The 16845-nt window shown below is 46.5% G+C and overlaps 1 protein-coding gene across 4 annotated transcripts in view; it reads left to right on the forward strand.

The window, feature by feature from the left end:
* The window catches only part of LOC133788656 (probable CoA ligase CCL7), a 62671-nt gene extending 46370 nt beyond the window's left edge, over positions 1 to 16301 (forward strand). For 2 of the 4 annotated variants that reach the window (XR_009873315.1, XR_009873320.1), the window contains exon 9: positions 16098 to 16301. The gene's annotated coding sequence lies outside the window, so the exon portion shown is untranslated. Of the gene's footprint in view, positions 1 to 12280; positions 12484 to 16097 lie in introns of those variants that run through there. The other 2 variants (XR_009873321.1, XR_009873313.1) reach the window with 2 other exon arrangements.
* Positions 16302 to 16845: the final 544 nt, after the last annotated feature.

Consider the following 16845-nt stretch of genomic DNA (forward strand, 5'->3'; position numbering starts at 1 on the left):
ACGCATAGGCCAACTTTTCAATCTCTGGGTAACGGTTCTCCGCGTCCACCAAACGCTTGTTGATATAGTACACGGGTTGTTGCTGCTTCTTCTCCCCTTTAACCAAGGCTGCGCTTATGGCATGCTCAGACACTGCCAAGTATAGGTATAGCCTCTCGCCCTTCTCAGGTTTCGCCAACAGGGGTGGCTTCCCCAAGTGCTCCTTCAGCTTGACAAATGCCTCTTCGCATTTTTCATCCCAAGCGAACTTTTTGCTCCCTTTGAGGATGTCAAAGAAGGGGAGGCACTTATCGATGGACCTTGAAATAAATCTATTAAGGGCCGCCACCCTTCCCGTTAAGCATTGCACTTCCTTCTTGTTATTTGGTGGGCTCATCTCTATTAGGGCCTTTATCTTATCAGGATTGGCCTCGATGCCTCTAAAATTGACCATGAAGCCCAAGAATTTTCCTGAGGATACACCGAAGGTGCACTTGACGGGATTCAACTTCATTCGGTATTTCCTAAGTGTGTCGAACATCTCACCAAGGTCCTTGTTGAGCTCTGTTGCATTCTTGGTCTTCACTAACATATCATCCACATACACCTCCATGTTCCTCCCTTTCTGGTTAGTGAACATCTTATTTACCAACCTCTGATAAGTGGCACCCGCGTTCTTCAACCTGAAGGGCATCACTCTGTAACAGTAGAGCCCTTTATCTGTAATGAATAATGTGTGCTCTTCATCTGCTGGGTTCATTGGGATCTGGTTGTACCCCGAGTAGGCGTCCATGAAACTCAGTAATTCATGTCCTACCGTCGCATCTACTAGCTGATCTGTCCTTGGAAGTGGGAAGCTGTCCTTAGGACAAGCTTTATTCAGGTTTGAGAAATTGACGCAGGTCTTCCATTTCCCATTTGGCTTTGGCACGAATACTGGGTTCGACACCCACACAGGGTAAAAAGACTCACGGATGAACCCGTTGGCCTTCAGCTTGTCGACCTCCTCTTTTAATGTTGCGTACCTTTCTGGGTCTAGCGCCCGCCTCTTCTGCCTAACAGGCCTCGCTTCTGGGGAGATATTCAGATGGTGGCACATCACACCAGGGTCTATACCCACCATATCCTCATGAATCCATGCAAATACATCTAGATTATCCTTCAAAAATCTTATCAACTCCTCCTTCACGTCACTTTGCAGGCTTCTCCCTATCTTCAACTTTCTTAACGGTTCTTCCGTCACTGTAACCTCCTCTACTTCCTCCACTGGTTCCGCTCTTGACTCTTCCACGACTCAAGGGTCTAACTCCTACGGGTTCCCCGCTGGCACACGTAACGCCTCATGTATCACCATGGCCATTGGTTCCTGCGGTTTTACAGGCGTGCGGAGTGAGGTGTTGTAACACTCCCTTGCCTCTCTCTGTTCTCCTTTCATGCTAGCAACCCCTCCTAGAGTCGGGAACTTGATAACCAGGTGTTATATTGAAGTTATGGCTTTCAATTCTCTTAGGGATGGTCTCCCCAATACCTCATTGAATACCGACGCGTAATCTACTACGACAAAGTTTGCCATGACTGTAGTCTGTCGGGGTTGCTCCCCCATGGTGAGTGCTAACTCGATCATCCCTAAAGGTTGCACCGAATCCCGCATGAATCTGTATAAGGACGATTGGCAGGGCTTTAGATGACGAATGCCCAGTCCCATCTTTTCCAAGGCAGGGCGATATAGGATGTCCACCGAGCTCCTGTTGTCCACTAGGACTCGATGCACGCGCATGTTTGCCAACTGAACTGTCAACACCAATGGATCATTGTGGGGAAAGTGTACCCCCCGCGCATCCTCCTCAGTGAATGTTATCGAGTCATTTTCCCCCTTGAAGCTTTTTGGGGGTCGCTGTTCCAAATTCATGACACAGGGGGGCGGACTTCGCCGAGCCTCTCGTGCATATCTATCTCGCCCCTTCCGAGAGTCCCCCCCAAATCCTGGACCTCCGAAAACAGTTCGGACCTCCCCCTGTATTTCTGGGGCTCGCCCTTGTGTCTGGGGTACCGCAGGCTCGTCCTCTGGCTTTGGCCTTTCTCTCCTGACATAACAGCCTAGGTGTCCCCTGCGGATGAGCTCCTCAATTTCTTCCTTCAAGTGGATACACTCTGCCGTGGTGTGACCGATATCCTTATGGTACTGGCAGTATCTACTGGGATCCCTTTTGGACCGGTCCTTTCTCATTGGTGGGGGCTTTTTGAAAGGAACTCGATCTTCGTTGGTGAGATAAATGTGCTCCCTGGTATCTGTGAGGTTTGTATAGTAAGTATAAGCCGCTTGCCTATGATCATTCCCCCGTTTAGTCTTCCTCTGTTGGTCATCTCTCGACCCATTGTACGCCCTTTTCTTCTTTGTTACATTCGTCCCGTCGTTAGCTGGGGGCTTCGCATGGGGCTCCTCCTTTCCTGCCTTCAGGTTTGCGTGGCCATCTTCCACACGAATGTACTTCTGCGCTCTCTCGTTGAAGTCATCTAAGTCGGTGACTTCCCTCTTCAACATGTTGTTCCACAGCTTGCTTCCTGGGAGCACTCCGGCTGTAATAGCCATTTTTAACTCTCGGCGGGTTAGGCTCCCCACTTTCGCGGCCTCCATATTGAACCGGTGAATGTAGCTCTTCAGGCTCTCATTCTCCCCTTGCTTTACGTTGGCCAGGCTGGTACCTGGCATCGTGTAGTCCCGCATGGCATGGTGCTGTTGGAGGAATTCGTCAGAAAACTGCTGCCAGGACCTGATGGACCCCGGCCTTAATCTTTTGAACCATTTGTAGGCGGGTCCTTTCAAAGTGACAGCGAAGCAGTGGCATCTGGCACCACTTCCAATCCCTCTCAGTTTCATCAGATCGTTAATCGCATCCAGGTGGTACTTTGGATCCGTGTTTCCTTCGTAGGGGGTCATATTGGGTTCCTTAAAGTTGGCAGGGAGCCGGATGGCCTGAATCTCCCTCACAAAGGGCGATTCATGGTCGAATTCTTCCTCAAAGACCTAGCCGCCTGATGCGGTGACGATCTTGCTTCGCAGGCTCCTCATTTCCGTGTCCAGGTCCTGCCTCCTCTTGCTTAGAGTCTCTCAAAGCGGACGGGCTAAGATCTGCCTTTCCCTTGCCCTCTCGAGGCGCCATAGGGGGCGTGGTCCCTTTGCCTGCCCTCTTTTTATTGAGCTCTTCCCGTAAATCTGAGGGTGCTATTTTAGAGGTGACCTCGTCCTCGTTGCGAGGGGCAGCGTTGGTCCTTGGCGTTGGTTTCTGGGCCTGCTTAGGTGGTTCAGGATACTCGCGTTGCTTCGCTCGGGGGGTGTTACTGGTAGAGTGTCGGGTTCTCCCATCATCTACTGGTACAGTGGTCTCCACCCCCTCCCGGCCTTTCTCCTTCCTCTTAGGCAAGGTCACGCTCGATTTACCCTGGAACAGGCCATTCAAGACCTCTTGCATGTTCTCCAAGGTAGTCTCCAACCTTTGGTTCTTACGGTGGAGCTCACGTATTTCCTCTTCATAGAATCGAGATTTCGAACTCGAGCTCACGGAATGGACCCGGGGATGCTTATCATGCCTACGGGTAGAGGGGCCCGGGTCTTGCCGGCCGGAGTTCGGTACTTGCGGTGGTTTTGGGAGAGGGAACTCATTATCATTTCTCGGTGGTGCTCTTGGAGGACTTTCTCCAGGTGGAGCGGCCGGTGACGAGGCCACTCTATCACCTCCGTGAACCTCAGGGTCCTTCGAGGGCTCCACGTCTCCGGGTGGAGGAGGTTCCTTCATGGAGGCCTTCAGCTGGACTCCGCTCAGGTGGACCTCTACCTCCCGTGGCTCCCTGAGTCGTTTTGAACGTCTCGGCATTTCTTCTTGCCGAAAGTAATGGTATAACAGTAGCTTGGAACTAACGTTCCCACAGACGGCGCCAAACTGTTGACGGTGAGAACTCGTCAACTAAGTTGAGTTGGAAAAAATTATCAAGTAAAGATAGCCAATGAAAAAGCTGTAGAAACTTAAGCAATAACTCAAAAATAATGACAGAACAACAATGGAGAAATCAATCTTTCATTCACTCTCAAGCACTTGCTACAGTAAATTTTCTAACCCCCCCCATGTGGGAGAGAGGTTCTTTTTATAGCAGGCTCTAATGGCCTTGGATACATGGTGGTCCAGGAGACCAAGTGGTACATAAGTACTCTATCAGGAGAGTGGTTTCAGAGGTTGTGGTCTTGCATCCAGTACAGGGGCAGGCGTCAGGAGGACGCCTCCACTACTTGTCCGTACCCATGTCAAAGGAGTGGTGACAGACATAGTGGCGCAGGTGGTAGTGGTGTCGACTCTGACTCCTGGCCGTAGACGTACAGGCGAGAACTCCTATCCCAGCAGTCTTACTCCCCCACTGGTACGGGTGTTCGTACTCGACACATAGGGTCTTAACGGTCGTACTCAGTACTAGGTCGTACAAGTATGCTCCATTCGACTCGTACCCGAACCTCTAAGCATTGGGATCTCAAGGTATAGGGAATGGGGCACTTGGTGCATGTAATGGTCGTGGCATGAGGCGAGGCTCCCGGGTCCTTGGCTTGAGATGCCTGAAGCACCCCGAGGTCGCCCACGAGCATAGGTAATAAGCATGTGGCCTCGACAGATGTCTAAGGGCGCGAGGCGAGATGCCTTCCTCGCTAGCCCCTAGGTGGCGCGGCTCCCATGCCACTCAGACTTTGATGGCCACGATGTGGCTCCTATCCCTTCGCGAGGCCACCTTAGGAGGACTATTGATGGCGTGGCTCCCATGCCACTCAGACTTTGATGGCCACGGCGTGGCTCCTATCCCCTTGCGAGGCCTCCTCCGCACGGCCACCTAACGACGTGGCTCCTACTCCCTCGCGAGGCCTCCTCCGCATGGCCACCTGACGGCATGGCTGAGCGAGACGGGAGGTGCGCGCGCAAGGCGGGCCGCGTGCTTGGGGCGTGGCCGAGCGAGGCCGGAGATGCGCGCGCGAGGCGGGCCGCGCGCCTGGGGCGTGGCCGAACGAGGCCGGAGGTACACGCATGAGGCGAGCCGCGCGCCTGGGGCGTGGCCGAGCGAGGCCGGAGGTGCGTGCAAGGCGGGCCGCGTGCCTGGGGCGTGGCTGAGCGAGGCCGTCAATGCGCACCTGTTGCATGGCCAAGCGAGACCGGGGTGATGTGGCTGGGACCTCAGGCATCACGAGTTGATGCGAGGCTGCTACCAAAGGGCGATGGCCCGAGCGTCCCGCGTCTCAGACACGCGTTTAGGCCTTCATAGGACCTTTTCATGCGCCTGAGATCTTTTACGGGCATGGAATATTGAGCGTCCACAACACGTTTTGACTAAATGACTTGATTAGCAAGTCCTACACCTTTATAAGTAATAGTGTAGCGGTCCTGGCTATCCAGGGCGTTACAACTTGGTATCAGAGCGTCCTAGGTTTAAGGGTTCCTGAAGACCGACTAGACATGTACATTCGCTGCTACAGACAAGCTCGGTTCAGGGTTTGGTTATGTGTATATGTGTCTATATGCTTATATGCCTGGAATGAACTGCGATTGTTGCTATTTGTCGGATTAATAGGGAGCATGGGATACTGATAGGGCCTGGCCCTTGACTGTTGTGTGAGAATATTGAGGCATGTTTATTAGCATCGCCGTGCATGTAAATGAATATTTGGATGATTAATTGTATATTGTGTATGGATGAATGCTTGCTTCATAGCTAATGTGTGATGAGATTGGGGCATGCTTATTAGCAGCCGGTGCATGTGGATAAATGCCTATATGTTGATTGTTTGTGATTGGTTATGTTCCATTGGTGGATTTTGGGGAAATTTTTACCCTGTCATCATGGTCTGATTGCCGAGTCGTTGATTACAGATTGACTTGGATAGCTATGCGTCCAACAAAATCTACGCGACTAGCTGGCACTAGGTCTGGGACCGGGGGTGGTGATCAGGGCCAGATTCCTCCGCTAGTCCCTGAGAACTGGCAGCAACTCATGGTAGATATGCAAGCTCGATTACAGAGCCAGGATGAATAGATTCGCCTACTGCGACAACAGGCTCCATCAGGGAGTGCTGCCCCTATTGTACCACTTGTAGTGGTACCAGCTGTACAGTCTGGGGAGGTTGGGAACAGGTCGGAGCCGTTATATGAACGGTTCAGGAAGCAGTAACCTCCTATCTTTGAAGGGGGACCTGATCCACTGAAGACCGAGCAATGGCTGACTATGATTACTACTATCCTGGATTTCATAAGGATAGAGGGACATGACAGAGTGGCCTGTGCCACGTATATGTTGAGAGAGGATGCCCTCATCTGGTGGGAAGCGGCTTCACATACCAGGGGTGTCACTATTCTGAGTTAGGAAGGCTTCAGGGACTTGTTCAGCCAGAAATATTATAATGTTGCCGTCAGGGTAGCAAAAGTTAATGAGTTTGTGGGTTTGGTGCAGGGCAATATGAATGCTATAGAGTATGCCCTAAAATTTGACAGGCTTGCAAAGTTTGCACCAGATCTTGTGCCTACTGATGCTGCTAGGCAAGATAGATTCATCAAGGGGCTTAATGCTATGATTACAACGGTACCTGGAGGAACAACTTATGCCCAGGCCGTTGAGAAGGCTCTTACCGCTGAGGAAGCGGAGAACAAGATTTTGAGGGAAAGTGCATTGAGGCACGAGGGCTGCAGAGTGGTTCCTCCTTATTCAGGAACAGGTAGGGGCGGAGGCCCCGGTGACTTCAAGAGAAAGACTCCTGACACTTCGACCGCTGCTGGTCCTGATAGGAGGGGTCGGAGTGGACAGGGTGGCCGTCAGGGTGGCGGTGAGGCATGGCGGACCTATCCAGAGTGACCAAGGTGTAGAAGATGCCATCTAGGTGAGTGTCGGGCCAAGGCTTGCTTTGTGTGCGGAACAGTGGGGCATCTCAGGAAAGATTGCCCAACAGTGAAGAAAGGTGAAGCAGGAAAGGTGGATAGCTTGACTCCAGCTCGAGTATTCACCTTGACTCAAGTAGAGGCCGAGGCTAGTCCCTCGGTAGTTACAGGTCAGCTTTCTAGCACTGGCTCTCCTTTTACTGTATTGATTTACTCTGGTGCTACATATTCCTTTATTTCTAGTAAAGTGATTGATAGATTGTGTAGACCGAGTGAATATCGGACTGCAGGGTTTGGGACTTAATTGCCAACAGGGGAACTGGTAGTTTCTAGGAGATGGATTAGGGCACTGCCAGTGATGGTTGATAGCAGGGAACTTTCGGTGGATTTGATTGAGTTAGACATGGAGGATTTTGACATGATTCTGGGGATGGACTGGTTGGTCAGATATGGGGCTACTATTGACTGTAGGAAGAAGATGGTGACTTTTGAGCCTGAGGGCAAGGATCCTTTTGTTTTTGTGGGTGCAGTGTCTGGACCCCGCGTACCCATGATTTCAGCATTGAGAGCCAGAGACTTGTTATAGGGTGGATGTATAGGTTTTCTGGCTAGTGTAGTGGATACTACCAGGGTTATGCCAGCAGGGCCGGGGGAGACCAGATTGGTGTGTGAGTTTTTGGATGTATTTCCTAAGGATCTACCAGGGTTGCCACTGCGCAGGGAGATTCAGTTTGAGATTGAGTTAGCACCAGGGACAGAATCAGTATCAAGGACACCATACAGAATGGCACCCGCTGAGTTAAAGGAACTAAAGATATAGTTGCAGGAGCTTTTGGATCTGGGTTTCATCAGACCTAGTTACTCACCATGGAGCGCTCCAGTGTTGTTTGTTAAGAAGAAGGATGGGACTCTGAGGATGTGTATAGACTATAGAGAATTGAACAAGTTGACTATCAAGAATAAGTACCCTCTACCAAGGATTGATGACTTGTTCGATCAGCTGCAGGGAAAGACGGTGTTCTCAAAGATTGATCTACGATCTAGTTATCACTAGCTAAGGATCAAAGATGAGGATATATCGAAGACGGCCTTTCGGACGCGGTATGGGCACTATGAGTTCTTGGTCATGTCTTTTGGTTTGACCAACGCCTCTGCATCTTTTATGGATTTGATGAATAGGGTGTTCAAGGACTTCTTGGATCAGTTCGTCATTGTCTTCATCGACGACATCTTGGTATACTGCAATTCAGAGGCAAAGCATGAGCAACATCTTTGACAGGTTTTACAGAGGTTAAGGGAGCATCAGTTATAGTTGGTGCAGAAGGGATTAAGGTGGATCTGTACAAAAGTGGAAGCAGTGAGAGATTAGCCGAGGCCAAGGAACGCCTCGAAGGTGCAGAGTTTCCTTGGGTTGGCAGGTTATTACAAGCAATTTGTGGAGGGATTCTCAAAGATTGCTTCACCAATGATAGAGTTGACAAGAAAGAATCAGAGGTTTGCTTGGTTAGAGAGGTGTGAGAACAGTTTCAAGAGTTGAAGCGACGACTTATTTCTGCACCTGTGTTGAGTCTTCCTTCAGAGGAAGGAAAGTTTGTGGTTTACTGTGATGCATCGAGGATGGGTTTAGGCTGCGTGCTGATGCAGAATGAGAAAGTTATAGCCTATGCATCGCGGTAGCTGAAGGAGTATGAGCAGTGGTATCCTACTCATGATTTGGAACTGGCGGTAGTGGTATTCGCACTGAAGGTTTGGCGTCATTACCTGTATGGGGAGAAGTGCGAGATATACACTGACCACAAGAGTTGGAAATATTTCTTCACTCAGAAGGATCTGAACATGAGACAGAGGCGTTGGTTGGAGCTGGTTAAAGATTATGACTGCGATATCCTTTACCACCCGGGGAAAGCCAACGTGGTGGCAGATGCATTGAGCCAGAGGGGCCTAGGACAGTTATATAATTCCACCCAGATCTCGAGGGAGTTAGCAGATGAAATGACCAGAGCAAGGATAGAATTGGTGGTGGGCTAGTTAGCTAATATTACCCTGCAGTTGACCCTGCTAGAGAGGATTAAGGAGGGACAGTTGGTGGATGCGCAGTTGTAGGAAGTTAGGCAGCATGTTTTAGCGGGGAGAGCTAAGGTTTATTCTGTCTCTGAGATGGTATGCTTCGATATCAGAGGCGGATTTGTGTTCCAGTAGATGAGGGGATCGGACGAGAGATACTGGATGCGTCTCACACTACGCCATACTCGCTTCATCTGGGTACCACGAAGATGTATCAGGATCTACGGGCATTATACTGATGACCCGGGATGAAGAAGGATGTGGTAGAGTATGTGTCTAGATGTTTGACATGACAGCAGGTAAAGGCTGAGCATCAGCGACCAGCGGGATTGCTTCAGCCTTTGGGTATCCCAGAGTGGAAGTGGAAGGACATCACGATGGATTTTGTGGGAGGACTACCCAGGACAGTGGGACTTTGTGACTTGGTGTGGGTAATAGTGGACAGATACACCAAGTCAGCTCATTTTTTGCAAGTGAAGTCGACGTACCCAGTGGAACAATATGCAGAGTTGTATGTGAGGGAGATAGTTCATCTCCATGGGGTTCCAAAGTCTATTGTATCTGATCGAGACCCTATCTTTATTTCCAAGTTTTGGGGAGCTCGGCAGAGAGCCATGGGGACTCAGTTGAAGTTTAGCACAACTTTTCATCCTCAGACTGATGGACAGTATGAGAGGACGATCTAGATACTGGAAGACATGCTTAGGGCGTGTGTGATTGACTTCGAGGGATCTTTGAGTAGGTATCTTGCGTTGATCGAATTCTCATATAATAACAGTTATCAGTCCACAATTGGGGTGGCCCCTTATGAGATGTTATATGGAAGATAGTGTAGACCGCCCATTCATTGGGATGAGATGGGTGAGAGAAGGTATTTGGGGCCAGTTATGGTTCAGAAGACCAATGAGGCTATTGAGAAGCTTCGAGCCAGAATGCTTGCTTCGCAGAGTATACAGAAAAGCTACGCTGATCCTAAGCGTAGGGACGTGGAGTTCCAAGTTGGGGACCACGTGTTTCTGCGAGTTTCACCACTGAGAGGGGTGAGGAGATTTGGGGTAAAGGGAAAGCTGAGCCCTCGGTTTGTTGGACCTTTCGAGATTTTAGAAAGGATTGGACATGTGGCTTATAGGTTGGCCTTGCCACCGTCACTGTCAGGGGTTCATAATGTATTCCATGTCTCCATGTTGCAGAAGTATGTTTCAGATATAACACATGTGCTTAGATATGAGGATTTGGAGTTACAGACAGATTTTTCCTATGAAGAGCTACCAGTACAGATTTTGGACCGGAAGGACAAAGTTTTACGGAATAAGACAATTCCGTTAGTTAAGGTGTTGTGGAGGAATAACAAGGTCGAGGAAGCGACCTGGGAATTAGAGAGAGCGATGCGGGATCAGTATCCCAATCTATTCAGGTAAATTTTGAGGACGAAATTCTCAGTAGGAGGGGATAGTTGTAACGACCCAAAATCACTAATATGGTTTAAGGGCCTTGATTAGTGTGCTGGGAAGGCATAATTGATCAGTGAGTGAATTTACTGATTTAATGCATGATTATATGATAGGCATGCTTGTATGATTATTTGAATGTAAATGTGGTTAAATGTTATATCCGTGAGAACCCCATTATTATGTGGGTAGATTTGTAGAGTGCGACTTGAGGCGATCCTAGGGAGCTAGTTAGCGGGAAAAAGTCACAACGGGGCTTAATATTTGACTTTGGATAAGTCAGGGGTATTTTAGGTATCGGGTAGTTATTTAGACTATCGGGTTATGGAAATAAATATATGGAGATATATTTGAGGATAGAAAGCTTAGGCGGGAATATTGGGGAAAATTATCGTTTTGCCCTCGGGGACGTTTCCGGTACCTCGAGCCTCTGGATTGACTTAACTGGCCATGATTAGATTAAGTTAATAAAAAAACAGGGGAATAAAACATAAACCGACCCATGCTTTCTCTCCTCTTCTCTTCTATTTTCTCTCCAAAGAAAACTACAGAAAACCTAAGGGAATCAACTGGGGAAAACTCTGTGTTTGAGCTGAGTTCATGAAGGCTTAGCTTAGTTCAGACTAAGGGTCACTCAATCAAGATTAAGGTAAGAGTTGAATTGTGTTTTTGGGTGTTAGAACTCTAAGCTTTTGGCTGAATATTAAGGTGATTATGATTTTGATGTTTAAGGGCTGAATTGAAGATAAGTGCTTGGGTTTTAGCCCAGAGATTGTTAAGGAAGTGGTTCAGCAAAAGAGGTAAGCTTCAACTCATAATTTAGAGGTTTAAATTTGAGTATTGCATGTTTGGTTTTGATGTTTTGAGTTGCTGGGTTTCAGAGAATCAAAATGGAGTTTTAGTAGGTTTTTAGGCTGAATTTCTGTTGGATTATGTTGTTAGAGTCATGATAAAAGTTTTGTGAGTAGTGGGTTTTGAGTTAGGGTGCTTTCGATTGGTTTTGGATGGGGTTAGGATGCTAGAAATGGTGGATTTATGGGCACGAAGGGGAGGGCTGCGACTCTGTTCTAGAGCGCTATGGCCCTACGAAGCAAGAGAGCCAGGGAGGCTCGGCTAGGGGAGAGCGCTGCGACGCTGTTGGGTAGGGCCGCGGCGCGTGTCTGCTTGCTGGGGGGCCTTAGGCTCTGTTTTAGAGGCGGGCCGCAGCCCTTAGGTACATTCTTGAACATTTGGGGATTTTAGGCACGGGAGTCTAGCCTAGCGTGCTCGGGATCGATTTCCCCACTGTGCTTTGTGGAATTCGATGTCTCGGAAGCTAGTATTGTACCCGGAAACCTTTCCTTGAATATTAATGGAATCCAATACCTTGGTTGTGACTAGGTGTTAAATCTAGGGCTCGGGAACGGATCGTGCTCGAGGAGCGTCTCTCATAATCAGTGAATGTAAAAACTAAAGGTAAGAAAACTGCACCCGGTTGTATAACTGTAATGGGACTAAGGGCTCCCTAATATGTATGCTTGAAAGGATGGTATTATGCCATGTAAATAGTGAACTAATGGCCTAAGAGTGCCAAGGGTTACACTAGTGCACAGGGCGCGGCTTGGCCACTGGTAGCCGAGGACAGCTTATTATGCACTGAGCTCAGTTTAAGCGGGCCAGAGTCAGTGGGGTAAACAGAGGGTGCGGCCTAAGTTTTCGGCCCTGACTATTATGTGACTTAATTGTTATTTGTGATTAGTTGCGTCATTGGTTATGAACAAGTTCTGAGTGGTTATTGTGGAGTATTAAGTGTTTGATCATGCTTAAAGAATTGACTATCTGTTATTGATGTTTGTGTTGCATATTGTGTTTTCTTGCTGGGCCTTGGCTCACGGGTGCTACGTGGTGTAGGTAAAGGCAAGGGCAAGCTTGATCTGCCCTGACTCGGAGAGCTCTATGAGAAGTACATGACCAGCTGCTCAGCCACAACGATTGAGAGGATAATAGGAACAGAAGAGCTATAAATGTCTGTTTTGCCTTAGAGGGGCTGACGGTAGTCTGTATTGTGGAAATTTTGTAAACCAACTTTTAAACATTTTTTTTTTGGGATCCCATATGTAAATCTGTTTAAATATATGAAATGTATCTTTTGAGACCAAAACCATTTTAATCCTAGCACATTTATGGTTTAGTGACATGTTTTGACTAAATGACTTGATTAGCAAGTCCTGCACCTTTATAAGTACATAGTGTAGCGGTCCTGGCTATCCAGGGCGTTACACTATCAGTAGGCATCAAGCCTAGCGCGAACTTCGCTAACTAGTCAAACTTGAAAGCATACTCTGTAACTGTCATCCGGTTTTTAGTCAGATTAACAAATTCGTCGACCTTTACAGCTCGAACTACAACACTGTAATATTTCTCGTTGAAGATGATTCTGAATTCTTCCCAAGTCATAACTATCACATCCCTCCTCTGGGACACAACGTCCCACCAGATGTGGGAGTCTTCTCTTAACATATAGATGGCGCAAGCCACTCTCTCATTCCCTTCCACCCTCATGAAATCTAGGATGGAAGAAATCATATTCATCCACTACTCTGCCTGTAGTGGGTTTGGGCCACCCTCAAAGGTGGTTGGATGCTGTTTCCTGAACCTCTCGTACAAGGGTTGACACCTATTTTCCATAGCAGGCTGGGCTAGCACTAGTACCATAGCCTGTGGAACCTGTAACCTAATACCCCGAGGAGGGGCCTGTTGCCTCAACTGTTGAAGCTCCTTTTCTGTTCGATGAAGTCTGGCTTCCATTTCGGCAAACAACTTTTTCCAATTCTATGGGGCAGGTGGAGGGTCTTGACCCTAGTTGTAATCCTCGGCCCTGTTGCTGCGGAGTCTGATTGATCGCTGAGGCATTACTACAATATGCCTACAATAAATGATGTCGCAACATCCAAAACCACCTCCCAATCTCATCAATCAGCCCCAATCAACACATCCACATATCACACATAGCATATAACAGTCAAGGGGGCCATGCCCTAGCATCACGCATATATCAACACATTCATCATGCTCTATCTATACATTCAGGCAAATAGGGCAACTTAAACAAGCAATTAAGCATATAGTTAATTAAATACCAACCAACCCTAAGTCGAGCTTGTCACTAGCAGCGAGCGTACATGTTCGGTCGATCTCTAGGAACCATAAACCTTGGCACGCTTTGATACCAAGTTGTAACGCCCTACTTCCTTAGAGCCGTTACCATGTGATTTATAAATGTGCCATTAGCTCGCTAATCGAGGTTTTAGGTTTAAAATTGTGATTAAAATTGACGTAAATACTCATTTGACAACATTGGATATAAAGATTTGGATATTCATTAAAATTGTACAAGTTATACATTTGGGATCCCAAAATACTTTTTAGAAAATTTATTACAACTCAAAAATATAATTACTGTCAACCTAAGCGATGAAGCATATCATTACAGTACATTTCCCAAAATAACCCTGGCTGTAGCAGCCAGGTAGGCCGAACATATACCCGTCGCTTCACGCTCTCCAACTCATGGTTGGTCGATCTTTCCTTTGTCCTTACCTGCACCATAGAGCACCCATGAGCCGAAGTCCAGCAAGAAAACTCAATATATAACATATCACATATGAATCCAACAATATATAACAAAACATTCAACAGACTAAACACATAGCGGCCACCGCTGGCCCAGGTTCTTTACTAGGCCTTGGGTTCGCAGTCTTCACTGAGCGGGCAGATACACTACCCTTGGAGGGTCTCACCCTAGCGGCCTGCACTCAACGTGCTCAATGCCGATCCAGACCCCTGGCCGTACCCAGCCTTCGCCGTTCTCAGCATTCTCTATTCCCGGCCTTCGCCGTTCCTGACTTTCGTCATTCATTCATAAACATACGTAACATTCACATATATTCACACATATATTAAACATAAACAATAGAGCCACACCCTTATACACAAACAATAGGGCCATGCCTTGCTCTACGGGTACAGCCGTTTTCTTACTTGTGTCCCGACCTGATTGAGTACCACGATCCCGAGCACAGTCCTCTACCTGAGATTTGTTGAAAACCTTGTCACAACACATTCATAATAACCACCCATCAAGCCCTAAACCAAATTAGAACTTTAGAATATTAATTTAGCCTCCGGGACCTGGAATTTTACTAAACTAGGTAGTAGAATCCTTCTTGAGTCTTAACAATTGGGTTCCCAAGCTTAAAACCTTAATTTCCCCTTTTTCCTCATTTTGAGCCGCGACCCGCCCCCTAGGGCCACATACCACTACAAATCAGAGAGCAGAGCTCTCTCTACAGAAGGACATGGACCACAGCGCCTGGGCAATCTCAGGGGCTCCCCAAGCCCTTTCACACACACAGGTTGTGACACCTGTAGAACAGGGCCGCAACGCGAGCCCCGGTAACCCAGGAACCAACCATTTTTCCTATGTTTTCCCCAAGCCTAAATTCATAATTCATACTCCAAACACCAACCAATCTTAGAATTAAGTCTAGAATCCTCATCTACACAACTTAAACATCACAACCATCCCCAAAAAAATTCATATACTCACCAAACACACAAAACAAACTTAGAATCCACTCACATGCAAGCCTATTGTAATGTCCCAAAATTACCTAATAAGGCTTAGGGCCTTGATTAGGGGGCTAGGATGGAAATATATGAAGTTACATATTTATTTGTTAAATTTAATTGTAATTATGTGGATTATGTGATAATATGACTAGTTGTGCATGTTTAGCGATATTAAATATGCATATGGGCCCGTTTCTTATTAGAAGGGCAATTTTGATAATTTGGCCCGTTATGGGCATAATTGTATATATATGTGCATATATGTGATTTATGTAAGGGAAAACATTATTATGTTGGTTACTCGGCACGAGACGATCCTAGGGAGCAAGTTAGCGGGAAAGTCACAGCAGGACCCAATACCCGACTTTGGGTGAGTAAAGGGGTATTTTGGGTATTTGACATTTAATTGGGTTATCAGGTAACGGAAATTTATAGTTGGAGATATATTTCGAGTTAGGTAGTTTAGGAGGAAATACTAGGGGATTTCACCATTTTGACCTCGGGAACGTTTTTGGTACCCCTAGCCTCGGGATTAGCTTAAGCCACTTAAGCCTTAGGAAACAAATAGAACAACAAAAAACACTTAAACACTGAGCTGACCCTTTCTCTCTCTTCCTCTCATCTTCTCTAAGCTTCATGTAGTGTCCCAGAATATTTACTTAGCTAGCTAGATAGTAGTAGTAGTGAGTATTACTTAGTAGTATGTTAGTTACGGTGGATTTTGGTTCAAACCGGGACTTAGTTGGAAACTCATAGCAACAATTATGGATTTTATAAGTTTAACCAATAGTTTAAGAATATTAATTATAACATAAGGTTTGATTAATATTGCTGGTTCTAGATATATTATTTATTATAAGCTAAGGTTCAGATAGAACCATTAAGAGCAAGCCCCACAAATTTATGGGCATATGACTTGCTTAGCTAACAAGCCCCAAGAAGTTATGATGACCATTGTAGTCCTATATGATATATGTTTTATAGTATTATGTTTTTTTTATGATATAGACTTATGCTTATAATTTACGATGTATGTTTTTAGTAGATTTTCCTTGTTGGGCATTAGGCTCGCTCCTTTATTTTCAGTGTGATGCAGGAAAATAAATATAGTAGGCGGAAGGATGCTTGGTAGCTTGGCTTGTGTGTTAAGGATCAATGGACTGAATAGACTGTGTGTTGATCGAGGATGACGTTATTTATTTTATGTCTTTAAAATTATGTTTTGATTTAATTCCGCAACTAGTGTTCAAAGTTTATGTTTTATGTTTTATTAAACAATGGGTACCCATACCATATTTTACATCTTATTTTGTAATTTGAACAATATGTATTTTGGAGTTTTAATAAAGTTATGATTGTTTCTTATGTATGTTTTCTCCAAAAGTAGTAGCTATGTCTAGTAGTTTTAATGGTCCAAGGTCCTAGAAATAGTTGGGTCATTACAGTTGGTATCAGAGCAATGGTTCATTTGCATGAAGTTCTCCTTGATACACACGCTCAAGCTCCGAATTTAACCGCCAATGTAAGTGTTTATGTTATAGTTATTATGTTTATATGTATAGTTAACGTTTTAGCACTTATGTTTTCAGTTAAGAATGGATGGAGCCTTGACCTATGAGGATATCCGAGCCATTAAGGCCTTGAAAAGAATTAGAGAGCCAAGAAATACATTAGGAGTGCTAGAAAGAATCACTCGAAGATTACTCTTATTCCACGGGGAGATAGTGCACCTCCAAACCACTAAGCAAATCATGATCAGAGCTATGGAACAATATATTTTAGTGATTAGACTTTTAAAAAATTATCCCACTGTAATTGCAGCTTTAGAAGAAATATGGGAGACT

The sequence above is a fragment of the Humulus lupulus genome, chromosome 7 (assembly GCF_963169125.1).
Source record: "Humulus lupulus chromosome 7, drHumLupu1.1, whole genome shotgun sequence".
NCBI lineage: Eukaryota > Viridiplantae > Streptophyta > Magnoliopsida > Rosales > Cannabaceae > Humulus > Humulus lupulus.